This window comes from Callorhinus ursinus, unplaced genomic scaffold (genome assembly GCF_003265705.2).
Source record: "Callorhinus ursinus isolate GAN/ISIS: 27379988/994484 unplaced genomic scaffold, GSC_fseal_2.0 scaffold31, whole genome shotgun sequence".
In the NCBI taxonomy this organism is placed as follows: domain Eukaryota; kingdom Metazoa; phylum Chordata; class Mammalia; order Carnivora; family Otariidae; genus Callorhinus; species Callorhinus ursinus.
In genome coordinates, this window is record NW_027397093.1 from 16,441,488 (window position 1) to 16,454,744 (window position 13,257).

Consider the following 13,257-nt stretch of genomic DNA (forward strand, 5'->3'; position numbering starts at 1 on the left):
ACTATCCTTTTTATTTTTTGAGTACTGCCTTATTTTCTGGTACTAGAAGATGCTCCAGGATCATCTGGTATTTCTTTGCCCTGGCCCTAGAATCAGCCAATTCTCCATAAAGCCTCAGTTCCTTTTATTATCAGGGAATATTGTTTAATTTCCACATTTCCCAAATTTCCTTTTCCTTTTGTTAGTGATACATAATTTCATTCCATTGTTGTTAGAGGACATACTTTTTATGATCCCAAGTATTTAAATTTACTGGGACTTGATAAACTTAAAAAAATGTACAGGGACTTGTTTTATGGTCTAACATATAATCTATTTTGGAGACTGTTCCATGTACACTTGAGAAGAATGTGTTGTTTACTGTTATTGGAAGATGTTTCATCGATGTCTGTTAGGTGTAGTTGGTTTACAGTATTATTAAAGTTTTCTGTTTCTTTCATGATCTTCTGTCTAGTTGTTCTGTTACTGAAAGTAGGCTTTGAAATCTCCAGCTATTATTATTTAATTGTCTATTTCTCCGATTCTGCAAGCTTTTGCTTCAGATGTTTTGGGGTTCCATTGTTAGGTGCTTATATGTTTATAATTATTATATAGTCCTAATGAATTGATCCTTTTATCATTATAAAATGTCTTTCTTTGTTTCTAGCAACAACTTTTGTCTTTAAAGTCTATTTTGTCTGATATTAGTATAGTCACTTCAGCTCCATTTTGGTCACTGTTTATATGGCATATCTTTTTCCCATTCTTTTACTTTCAACCTCTTTATGTCTATGAATTTAAAGTGTGTCTCTCATAGAAAGCATAGTTAGATCATTTTTTAAAAAACCCAATTCTGCTGATCTCTGCCTTTTGGTTAGAGCATTTATTCCATTTACATTTGATATAGTTACTGATAAAGTAGGGTTTAAGTCTGCCATTTCCTATTTGTTTTCTACATATCTTATGTCTTTATTGTTCCTCTATTCCTCCATTACTGCTTTCTTTTGTGTTAACTACATATTTTATATCTTTTTTTTAAGATTTTATTTATTTATTTGACAGAGGGAGACACAGTAAGAGAGGGAACACAAGCAGGGGGAGTGGGAGAGGGAGAAGCAGGCTTCCCGCGGAACAGGGAGCCTGCTGCAGGGCTCCATCCCAGGACCCTGGGATCATGACCTGAGCCGAAGGCAGACGCTTAACGACCGAGCCTCCCAGGCGCCTCATACATATTTTATATCTATACATGAATTTGCATATATATGATATATATATGAATATATATAAAGAATATATGTATATTTCTTATAAGCATGCACTTGTTTGTTATTTGGTGCTAAAACCTGGGATCGAATGTAAGCACGCAAGTGTACATAAAAAGAACAGAAGGATATATATAAATAGAGAAGGCTACTAGGTTTTAAGAGTTATTATTTTGTTTACTTATTCATAAGATTGTAAAAAGATCCATAACATTAAAAAACCCACTATTTCGCACCATTAAACCCAAAGGGTATATATATAAAGAGAGAGATAGATAGTATTTTTCTCTAAAGACTCTGTAGACTCACTTTTACCCATTAATTTCAAGATAGAGCGAAACTTCATCTGTGCTTTACAAAAAGATTGATGAGTCTTTATGAGACTACCCAAAAATTCACAATTCAAAATATAAATATGCAGTATAGTTGGGTAGTCAAATATAGCTTCTTTGTAGAGCAAAAGAGCCTAAACAATTTTTGGAATATGTTGAGAGTTTTATTACTGCAAACAAAGTACTGAATCATGTTTTTATTACTTAGAATCATAACATCAGGTCATAATCTGTTTTCTGCAGTCCATTCTAACTCCTTGAACTTCTTAGGGGACAAGAATGTGGGTCTTATTTTCAAGTAGTCAAAGTATTTTTTTTTAAGATTTTTTTTTTTTTTGACAGAGAGGAAGAGCACAAGCAGGGGGAGTGGCAGGCAGAGGGAGAAGCAGACTCCATGCTGAGCAGGGAGCCTGATGTGGGACTCAATCCCAGGATGCTGGGATCATGACCTGAGCCAAAGGCAGACAACTTAACCAACTGAGCCATACAGACGCTCCAAATAGTCAAAGTATTTTTTTTTTTTAAATTTGGTTGATAAGGTGCCTGTGTGGCTCAGTCAGTTAAACATTGGACTCTTGGTTTCAGCTCAGGTCATGATCTCAGGGTCTCATGATCTCAGGGTCCTGAGATTGAGCACTGTGTCAGGGCTTCCCGCTCAGCAGGGAGTCTGCTTGAGATTCTTTCTCTCCCTCTTCCTCTGCCCCTTCCCCTCCTCACACACTCTCTCTCTCTAAAATAAATAAATCTAAAAATAAATAAATAAATAAAAATTTGGTTGATAAATAGTAAGTCATGATGAGAACCATAAACCAACAGAAAAGTGAAAAGTTCCAAAACAGTGGGTGTTTGAACATAAAAATAGTTGAGGAATTCAAAACCAAGCTATTGTTTTAACAAAACCAAGCTAATATTTTAACAAAGGCAGTGTTCCAGAGCTCCATTAAGTCTAGGAGATATGCATAAAAGTAAACACAAAGAGAGTGCCAGATATATATACACACACACACATATATATGTATATATAAATATACATTTATATGTGTATATATATATACACATATAAATAATAAACACAAAGTAATAGAATGCCATATATATATATAAAAATAATCTTCATAGCTAGATGAAATTAAACATACATTTCTTCCAAATTTTGATGTAAAACTTATTTTACTTATAATTATAATTCCTTTTTATAGTTATTTTCTTTTTACCAGCTAATAAAGTAGACAGTGTTCACCGACACATTGAATGCCATACTCTACTTTTAAGTATTTACATTTTCAAGAAACGGAACTGGTATTTACTAATGAATAGCCTGTTTTTGAGGCAACAGTCATAAGCAAAAGCTAAGTAGGTTCTTTTGTGCTAACAGCAGGGAAATAACAGGAATCAACTTTCTGTTGTCTGTAACCACAGGAGACCGTAAACAAGCTAAGAGTATTACAGAGGGAGGAATAAGCATTAGTGTTCCCAGGCACACCCATGGGCAGGTTTAATGACTAAGCTATTTGAACAAGGGAGGCTTATGATTTCTCTACATTTACATGGTAGATTAGAATTCACGGAAGTGTCCATAGTGTTCTCAGAAACACACCTGATAGACCTCTGAGGAAGATAGTGGGACAGGGATTTGTCAAATGGGATTTTTGTTTTTTCTGTACTAACATTTTTTTTAAAGATTTTATTTATCTATTTATTTATTTATTTGACAGAGAGATACACAGCGAGAGAGGGAACACAAGCAGGGGGAGTAGAAGAGGGAGAAGCAGGCTTCCTGCTGAGCAGGGAGCACGATGAGGGGCTCGATCCCAGGACCCTGGGATCATGACCTGAGCCGAAGGCAGACGCTTAACGACTGAGCCACCCAGGCGCCCCTGTACTCACTTATTTTTATAAGGAGATCATATTCATATAGTAAATTGATGATCAAAAACTAACTTAAAAAAAAGAGATACAGATAGTTGAGAAATCATATAAATTTAGATTTATGAACTGGTACCTTCTGGTGGTGATTGATTTCTATTTAAACAGCATATTTGTTTTAATGAAGGATAGTTGCAAGAAAGCAGGCAGAGACAAGGGGGCTCTCCTGCCCTAAAAGGAAACCACCCTTAAAAGGATTTGATACCACCCTGAAAGGAGCCCTTCACCCTTTCCCACGTGGTAAGTAGATGACAAAAACCTGATTGGGTGACAGACCCTTGGAGGGTTAATCAGATTAAAACAGCCCGCCAGCAGACTCAGAAAAATCCCTAGACTTAGAAATTCTGGTGGCAACCCTCTAGGGTCCCCTCCCTCTTCGGGAGCTCTGTACTATGGCTCAATAAACTTTATTCTGCTGCCTACCACTCTGTCTGGTCTACCTCTTCATTCTTCCAAGCGACGTGCCCAAGAAGCAGGGCACCGAAGGAAAAGAAACCCTGTAACAGTTTAGCATTATTGAAGGGCGTATAAAGCCAGTCTAGGGATCCAGTGGAATGTGAGTAAAACTAGAGAAGAAACATTTTAATTATTTTGGTAATTTGAAAAACACTGTGCCTGATAGCTGCATGTCAGGAGCAGCCATTAGGTTGACCAGGATGCCAGAACTTGTGCAAGTCCTCTACTGGGGAAATAAAGACAAGCTGCTTAAACTTCACCTGCCTCACACTTTCTCTCAGTAATTTAGTGGGAGGTTATGCTGCTTTTTCCTTCATTTCCTGAGAAATGAAGTCAAAATTAATTGGGGGGGGCGGGGAGAGAAAAGAGAGACATCTTCAGAAAAAAGATTGGAACCTTGGGATAGAGGGGTATAGCTCACTCAAGAGCCTCTCTCCTCTCCCTGGGTACCTAGCATTGGAGCCTGACACACAGTGTCGGACTGAACTTTGGATTTCTGAACCTACAAAGATGAAGACCAAATTGTACACATTGGGTCCAGGAGATCTTTAAAGCCTCATCTTTACTCTCTCCCATCCTCTCCCCCTCTCTATTTCTGTATTCAGTTTGTTTGCCCTGTCATCAGTCCATGCACTCTGTCTGACATGCCTGTTCCCACCTTCTGGAACTGCGGAACACTTTTTTTTTTTGTGTTTTTGGACTAACTCAAATGTTACCTCATCTCTGGAGCTCCCTCTCACTGTTTCCTGGGCAGAGTTGTTGCTCTTTTATTGTGTTCCTAAGCATTTTTTTAAATTTATTTATTTATTTGAGAGAGAGAGAATGAGAGATAGAGAGCACGAGAGGGAAGAGGGTCAGAGGGAGAAGCAGACTCCCCACTGAGCGGGGAGCCCGATGCGGGACTCGATCCCGGGACTCCAGGATCATGACCTGAGCCGAAGGCAGTCGCTTAACCAACTGAGCCACCCAGGCGCCCGTGTTCCTAAGCATTTTATCTATATTACTTTCATATTATAATTTTTATGTCGGTCTCCCCACTTGGAGAGATTCTCAGTTGAGAATTCTTTGAAAGAGAGTTAGTGACTTATTTATCATTTTATCCCCAAAGTCTAGCGTGTGCCTGGCATTTAAGAAATACAAAGTAATTTTTAAAAGATTTTATTTATTTGAGAGAGAGTAGAAACGAGAGAGAGAGAGAGAGAGCATAAGCGAGGGGAGGGGAGGAGGGAGAGGGAGAAGCAGGCTCCCTGATGTGGGACTTGATCCCAGGACCCTGGGATCATGATCTGAGCCGAAGGCAGACGCTTAGCTAACTGAGCCACCCAGGTGCCCCATAGAAATACAAAGTAATTTTTGAAAAATAAAATGTTAATGTGAGCTCTACCTTAAGCATAATCTGTCACCATAGGGATATCACTGGATTAAATTGAACAAATAAAAAACCCCTCCTTTCTCTACTTTTTGACCAAGAATAAAAATTAAAATCAAATTATATAATACATTTTAGAAATTTTTTTATGCATTTAAGGTGTTAGAAACTTCATGCACTTTCTGTAGTGATTCTCCAAGGACAGCATCAGCATCACTTGCTGCTATAACAAATTACCACAAACTTAGTGGCTAACAACAACACAAATTCTTTATTTTATAGTTCTGGAGGTCAGAAGTCCAAAATGGATCTCACTGGGCTAAAATCAAGGTGTTGGCAGGAGTGGTGCTATGACTGAATTGTGTCCCCTACCCCCACCCCCCAAATTCATATGTTAGAGCTGTAACCTCCAATGTGATGGTATTTGGATATGAAGGCCTTTGGGAAGTAATTAGGTTTAGGTGAGGTTATGAGGATGGGGCCCTCATGATGGGATTAATGCTCCTATAAGAAAAGGCCTTCTCTCCTTCTCTTTCTGTCATGTGAGGACACAGCAAGAAGGTGGCTGTCTATAAGCCAGAAAAAGAGTCCTCACCAGGAACCAAATCTGTTGGCATCTTGATCTTAGATTTCCCAGTCTCCAAATTGTAAGAAAATAAATTTCTGTTGTTTAAGCCACTCAATCTATGGTATTTTATTATGGCATCCTGAACTGACTTATCTAACCTTCTAGTGGCTCTAGGGGATAATTTGTTTTCTTGATTTTTTCCAATTTCTAAAGGCCACCTACATTCCTTTGTTTGTGGCTCCTCCCTCTTTTTTCAGGCCAGCAGCCCCACATGTTCCAGTCTCTCTCACTTGAACTTTTCTGCCTCTCTCTTCCACTTTTAAAGACCCCTGGAACATTGGGTCCACCTGGATAATCCAGAAGAATCTTGTTTTAAGGTCAATTGATTAGCAACCTTAATCTTACCAGCAACCTTAATGTCCCACTGCCATGTAACATAACATATTCACAGGTTCTTGGAACCAGGATGTGGACATATTTGGGGAGCCATTATTTTAGTTACCATGTGGACTAATAATGGTTTGAACCTTAAAAACATCTGTTGTTTATTTAAGACGTTTGGAAGTAGGAGCTTCTAACATTTCTTTAGCAGCTTAACTATATTATTCAGAATGCCTGCTCTCTTTCTTTCTCACCTAGTTTGTTAGCTTCTCATCCTCATATTTGTCACCTCATGGTCAAAAGATGATTGCTGCATATCCAGGCGTCAGAAGCATGTTGAAGGTGGGAAAAGGAGTAGGGGGAGTGACAGTCCATTCTCCTCTCTCAGGGCTACCCCTTTTATCAGAAAGCAAATGATTTTTCCCAGACTCCCTCCAGCAAGCTTGCCCTAATGAGATCATATGGCCATCTCTAGCTGCAAGAGAATTTGGAAGAATGAGCATCTGGCAAAGGAGAATGAAGTTGTCCTGATTGGCTTAGGCCATTTATGATTCATTGATGGGGCTGGGCACATTGCCTCCCCAAACAAAATCAGAGTTCTTTTAGGAAAAATGAAGTGCAAGTGTGTTGTGGGTAAGGGTTGGGGTGGGGCTGAGGGAATAGCTGTTAAATAGGCAAATGATATTGGCTGTTAGCATTTGAGAATCCTTTCCCTTTAAAGAAAAATGTTTTCCCTTTAAAGAAATGGTTGCCATTTGAGAACCAATGCAATCTAGAAGCCTCATAAAGTACTTAGCTACAAAATATATTCTTCTAAACTAGTTTAAAAAACTTCAGAAGAGTATTTAAACAAACACTGTATTTTAAAAACTTGCACATGTAATTCATGATCACTATGGAAAAATTAGACAATCTTTTCAATATACATTTTCTTATCCAACTGCATATGTAGCTGACAGCTAGGACCAATGAGGCTGAAGTTCAATGAGGTTAAAAATATGCTCCTTTTGCCACACCCCTGACTTCCAAAATAGTATTAATTCTATTAAATTGATGAAAACTATGCTTCATTATCAGAACTTTAATTTGTTCTCTAAGTTTTCTAAAATAATAAAGGCAATCTATGATAAAATTTCCATGTAATTGCATAAATGAACTGCAATGTACTGACAATAACAGTGATACTCCTGAAACAGAAATGTTGGTTGGCAGATGATTCTGTGTTGAGAACCCCTAAGTATTTTTCAGCAATGTATCAAAATCCAGTTTTGGTGTATGCTCAGTGTATTATTTACTTACTTAATTACTTGAATAAATATTTATTGCGTGCCAGGCACTGTTCTATGAACTAAGATCATCGCAGTGAGGAAAAACAAAAAGAGGTTCCAATTTTCTGCTCTATACAGTCTGGTTAGGATAATCCAAGAAACACAAATAAAAACTCAAGATATGTTAGCAACATATATGTCTAATGAAGGATAGTTGGAAGAAAGGCAGGCAAGGACAGGGGCCCCCGCCCTAAGAGGAAACCACCCTTAAAAGGATTTTATAGGGGAGATAGTCCAAGATGGTGGAAGAATAGGAGATCTTAGTTTCTTCTGGTCCCAGGAATTCAGCTAGATAGCTATCAAATTATTCTGAACACCTGCAAAATCTTCCATGACAAACAGAAACTAAAAGAATTTGTGATCACTAAACCAGTCCTGCAAGAAATATTAAAAGGGATCCTTTAAGTGAAGAGAGAGCCCAAAAGTATGTTACTGGATAGGCCAGAAAGGAACAGAGACAATATACAGAAACAGTGGCTTTACGAGTAATACAATGGCACTAAATTTATATCTTTCAATAGTTACTCTGAATATAATGGGCTAAATGTCCCAATCAAAAAATACACGGTATCAGATTGGATAAAAAAAGCAAGACCTGGGCGCCTAGGTGGCTCAGATGGTTAAGCGTCTGCCTTCAGCTCAGGTCATGATCCCAGGGTCCTGGGATCAAGTCCCGCATCGGGCTCCCAGCTCCTTGGGAGCCTGCTTCTCCCTCTGCTTCTCTCTCTCTCTCTGTTTCTCATGAATAAATAAATAAAATCTTAAAAAAAAAAAAAAAAGCAAGACCTGGGGTGCCTGGGTGGCTCAGATGTTAAGTGTCTGCCTTTGGCTCAGGTCATGATCCCAGGGTCCTGGGATTGAGCCCGGCATTGGGCTCCCTGCTCCGTGGGAAGCCTGCTTCTCCCTCTCACACTCCCCCTGCTGTGTTCCCTCTCTATCTCTCTCTTTCTGTGTCAAATAAATAAATAAAATATTTAAAAAAAAGCAAGACTCATCAATATGCTGTCTGCAAGAGACTCATTTTAGACCCAAAGACAACTCCAGATTGAAAGTGAGGGGTGGAAAACCATTTATCATGCTAATGGACATCAAAAGAAAGTTGGGGTGGCAATCCTTATATCAGACAAATTTGATTAAAAATTTTTTTAAATACTTTATTTATTTATTTGACACAGAGAGAGAGAGTACAAGCAAGGAGAGTGGCAGGCAGAGGGAGAAGCAGGTTCCCCGCTGAGTAGGGAGCCCGATGTGGTGCTTGATCCCAGGACCCTGAGATCATTACCTGAGCCGAAGGCAGCCACTTAACCAACTCAGCCCACCCAGGTGCCCTCAGACAAATTAGATTTTAAACCAAAAACTGTAATAAGAGATAAGGAAGGATACTATATAATAATTAAAGGGTCTATCCAGCAAAAAGATCTAGCAATTATAAATATTTATGCCACTAACATGGGAGCAGCCAATTATATAAACCAATTAATAACAAAATTAAAGATGTAACACATTGATAATAATACAATAATAGCAGGGGACTTTGCCGCCCCACTCACTGAAATGGTCAGATCATCTAAGCAGAAGATCAACAAGGAAACTAGGGCTTTGAAAGACACACTGGACCAGATGGACTTCACAGACCTATTCAGAACATTCCACCCTAAAGCAACAGAATACAATACACATTCTTCCAAGTGCATATGGAACCTTCTCCAGAATAGATCACATACTGGTCACAAATCAGGTCTCAACCAGTACCAAAAGATTGGGATCATTCCTTGCATATTTTCAGATCACAGTGCTTTGAAACTTGAACTCAATCACAAGAAATTTGGAAAGAACTCAAATACATGGAGGCTAAAGAGCATCCTACTGAAGAATGAATGGGTCAACCAGGAAATTAAAGAAGAATTAAAAAAAATTCATGGAAACGTGGGCCGCCTGGGTGGCTCAGTTGTTAGGTGTCTGCCTTAGGCTCAGGTCATGATCCCGGGGTCCTGAGATTGAGCCCTGCATTGGGCTCCCTGCTTGGCAGGAGGCCTGCTTCTCCCTCTCACACTCCCCCTGTTTGTGTTCCCTCTCTCTCTCTCTCTCTCTCTGGCAAATAAATAAATAAAATCTTTAAAAAAATTCATGGAAACAAATGAAAATGAAAACACAACTGTTCAAAACCTTTGGGATGCAGCAAAGGGGGTCCTAAGAGAGAAGTACAATACAAGCCTTTCTCAAGAAACAAGAAAGGTCTCAAATACACAACCTAACCTTACACCTAAAGGAGCTGGAGAAAGAATGGCAAATAAAGCCTAAACCCAGCAGGAGAAGAGAAGTAATAAAGATTAGAGCAGAAATCAATGAAATAGAAACCCAAAGAACTGTAGAACAGATCAACAAAACTAGGAGCTAGTTCTTTGAAAGAATTAATAAGATTGATAACCCCCTGGCCAGACTTATCAAAAAGAAAACAGAAAGAACCCAAATAAGTAAATAATAAATAAAATCATGAATGGAAGAGGAGAGATCACAACTAACATCAAAAAAATACAAACAATTATAAGAACATATTATGAGCAACTATATGCTAACAAATTAGGCAATCTGGAAGCAATGGATGCATCCTTAGGGACATATAAACTACCATAAATGAAATAGGAAGAAATAGAAAACCTGAACCCATAACCAGCAAGGAAATTGAAGTAGTAATCAAAAATCTCCCAACAAACAAGAGTCCAGGGCCCGATGGCTTCCCAGGGGAATTCTACCAAACATTTAAAGAAGAATTAATACCTATTCTTCTGAAGTGTTTAAAAAAAATAGAAATGGAAGGAAGGCTTCTAAACTCTTTCTACGAGGCCAGCATTACCTTGATCCCAATACCAGACAAAGACCCCACCAAAAAGGAGAATTACAGACCAATATCCCTGATGAACATGGATGCAAAAATTCTCACCAAGATACTAGCCAATAGGATTCAACAGTACATTAAAAGGATCATTCACCATGACCAAGTGGGATTTATTCCTGGGCTGCAAGTTTGGTTCAACAACCACAAATCAATCAATGTGATATAATACATCAATGAAAGAAAGGACAAGAACCATATGATCCTCTCAATAGATGCAGAAAAAGCATTTGACAAAGTACAGCCTCTTTTCTTGATGAAAACTCTTCACAGTGTAGGGATAGAGGGTACATACCTCAATATCATAAAAGCCACATATGAAAAGCCCACAGCGAATATTAGTCTCAGTTTTTCCCCTAAGGTCAGGAACGCAGCAGGGATGTCCACTATCACCACTGTTGTTCATAGTATTAGAAGTCTTATAAGCCTCAGCAATCAGACAACAAAAAGAAATGAAAGGTATCCGAATCAGCAAAGAAGTGAAACTCTCATTCTTCGCATATGACATGATACTCTATTTGGAAAACCCAAAACACTCCACCCCCAAATTGCTAGAACTCATATAGGAACTTCAGGAATGTGTGGCAGGATATAAAATCAACACACAGAAATCAGTTGCATTTCTATACACTAATAACGAGACAGAAGAAAGAGAAATTTTTTTTTAAAGTCAAACATTTCTGCTTCTAGGAATTTTCTTTTTTTTTTTTTTAAGATTTTATTTATTTATTTGATAGAGAGAGACACAGCAAGAGAGGGAACACAAGCAGGGGGAGTGTGAGAGGGAGAAGCAGGCTTCCCACAGAGCAGGGAGCCTGATGCGGGTCTCGATCCCAGGACCCTGGGATCATGACCTGAGCTGAAGGCAGATGCTTAACCAACTGAGCCACCCAGGCGCCCCATAAGAAAGAGAAATTAAGGAGTCGATCCCATTTACAATTGCACCAAAACCCATAAGATACCTAGGAATAAACCTAACCAAGGAGGCAAAGGATATGTCCTCAGAAAACCATAGAACTCATGAAAGAAATTAAGGAAGACACAAAGAAATGGAAAAACATTCCATGCTCATGGATTGGAAGAACAAATACTGTTAAAATGTCTATGCTACCTAGAGCAATCTACACATTCAATGCAATCCCCATCAAAATACCATCAACTTTTTTCACAGAGCTAGAAAAATAATTCTAAAATTTGTATGGAACCAGAAAAGACCCCAAATAGCTAGAGGAATGTTGAAAAAGCAAAGCAAAGCTGGTGGCATCACAATTCTGGACTTCAACTTCTATTAAAAGCTATGATCATCAAGACAGTATGGTACTGGCACAAAACAGACACATAGATCAAAGAAACAGAATAGAGAACCCAGGGGCGCCTGGGTGGCTCAGTCGTTAAGTGTCTGTCTTCGGCTCAGGTCATGGTCCCAGGGTTCTGGGATCGAGCCCCACATTGGGCTCCCTGCTTGGCGGGAAGCCTGCTTCTCCCTCTCCCACTCCCCCTGCTTATGTTCCCTCTCTCTCTGTCTCCATCAAATAAATAAGTAAAATCTTAAAAAAAAAAAAAAAAGAATAGAGAACCCAGAAATGGACTCTCAACTCTATGGTCAACTAATCTTCCACAAAACAGGAAAGAGTATTCAATGGAAAAAAGACAGTCTCTTCAACAAATGGTGTTGGGAAAATTGGACAGCTACATGCAGAAGAATCAAACTGGACCATTTCCTTACACCATACACAAAAATAGACTCAAAATAGATGAAAGACTTAAATGTGAGACAGGAATCCATTAAAATCCTAGAGGAGAACACAGGCAGCAACCTCTGTGACCTCGGTCGCAGCAACTTCTTGCTAGACACGTCTCCAAAGGCAAGGGAAACAAGGGCAAATATGAACTATTGGGACTTCATTAAGATAAATAGCTTTCGCACAGCAAAGGAAACAGTCAACAAAACCAAAAGACAACCGACAGAATGGGAGATGATATTTGCAAATGACATATCAGATAAAGGGCTAGTATCCAAAATCCATAAAGAACTTATCAAACTCAACACCCAAAGAACAAATAATTCAATGGCCAACGGACACATGAAAAATGCCTAACATCACTGGGCATCAAGGAAATACAAATCAAAACCACGATGAAATACCACCTCACACCTGTCAGAATGGCTAAAATGAACAAGTCAGGAACGACAGATGTTGGTGAGGATGCCCAGAAAGGGAAACCCTCCTACCCTGTTGGTGGGAATGCAAGCTGGTGCAGCCACTCTGGAAAACAGTATGGAGGTTCCTCAAAAAGTTGAAAATAGAGCTACCTTATGATCCAGCAATTGCACTACTTGGTATTTACCCCAAAGATACAAATGTAGTGATCTGAAGGGGCATGTGCACCCCAATGTTTATAGCAGCAATGTCCACAATAGACAAACTGTAAGATGAGCCCAGATGTCCATTGACTGTTGAATGGGTAAAGAAGATGTGGATATATACACAATGGAATACTGCTCAGTCATCAAAAAAAAAATGAAATCTTGCCATTTGCAACGACGTGGATGGAACTAGAGGGTATTATGCTAAGCAAAATAAGTCAGTCAGAGAAAGACAATTATCATATGATCTCACTCATATGTAGAATTTAAGAAACAAAACAGAGGATCATAGGGAAAGAGAGGAAAAAAATAAAACAAGACGAAATCAGAGAGGGTGACAAACCATAAGAGACTCTTAATCATAGGAAAAAACTGAGGGTTCCTGGAGGGGAGGG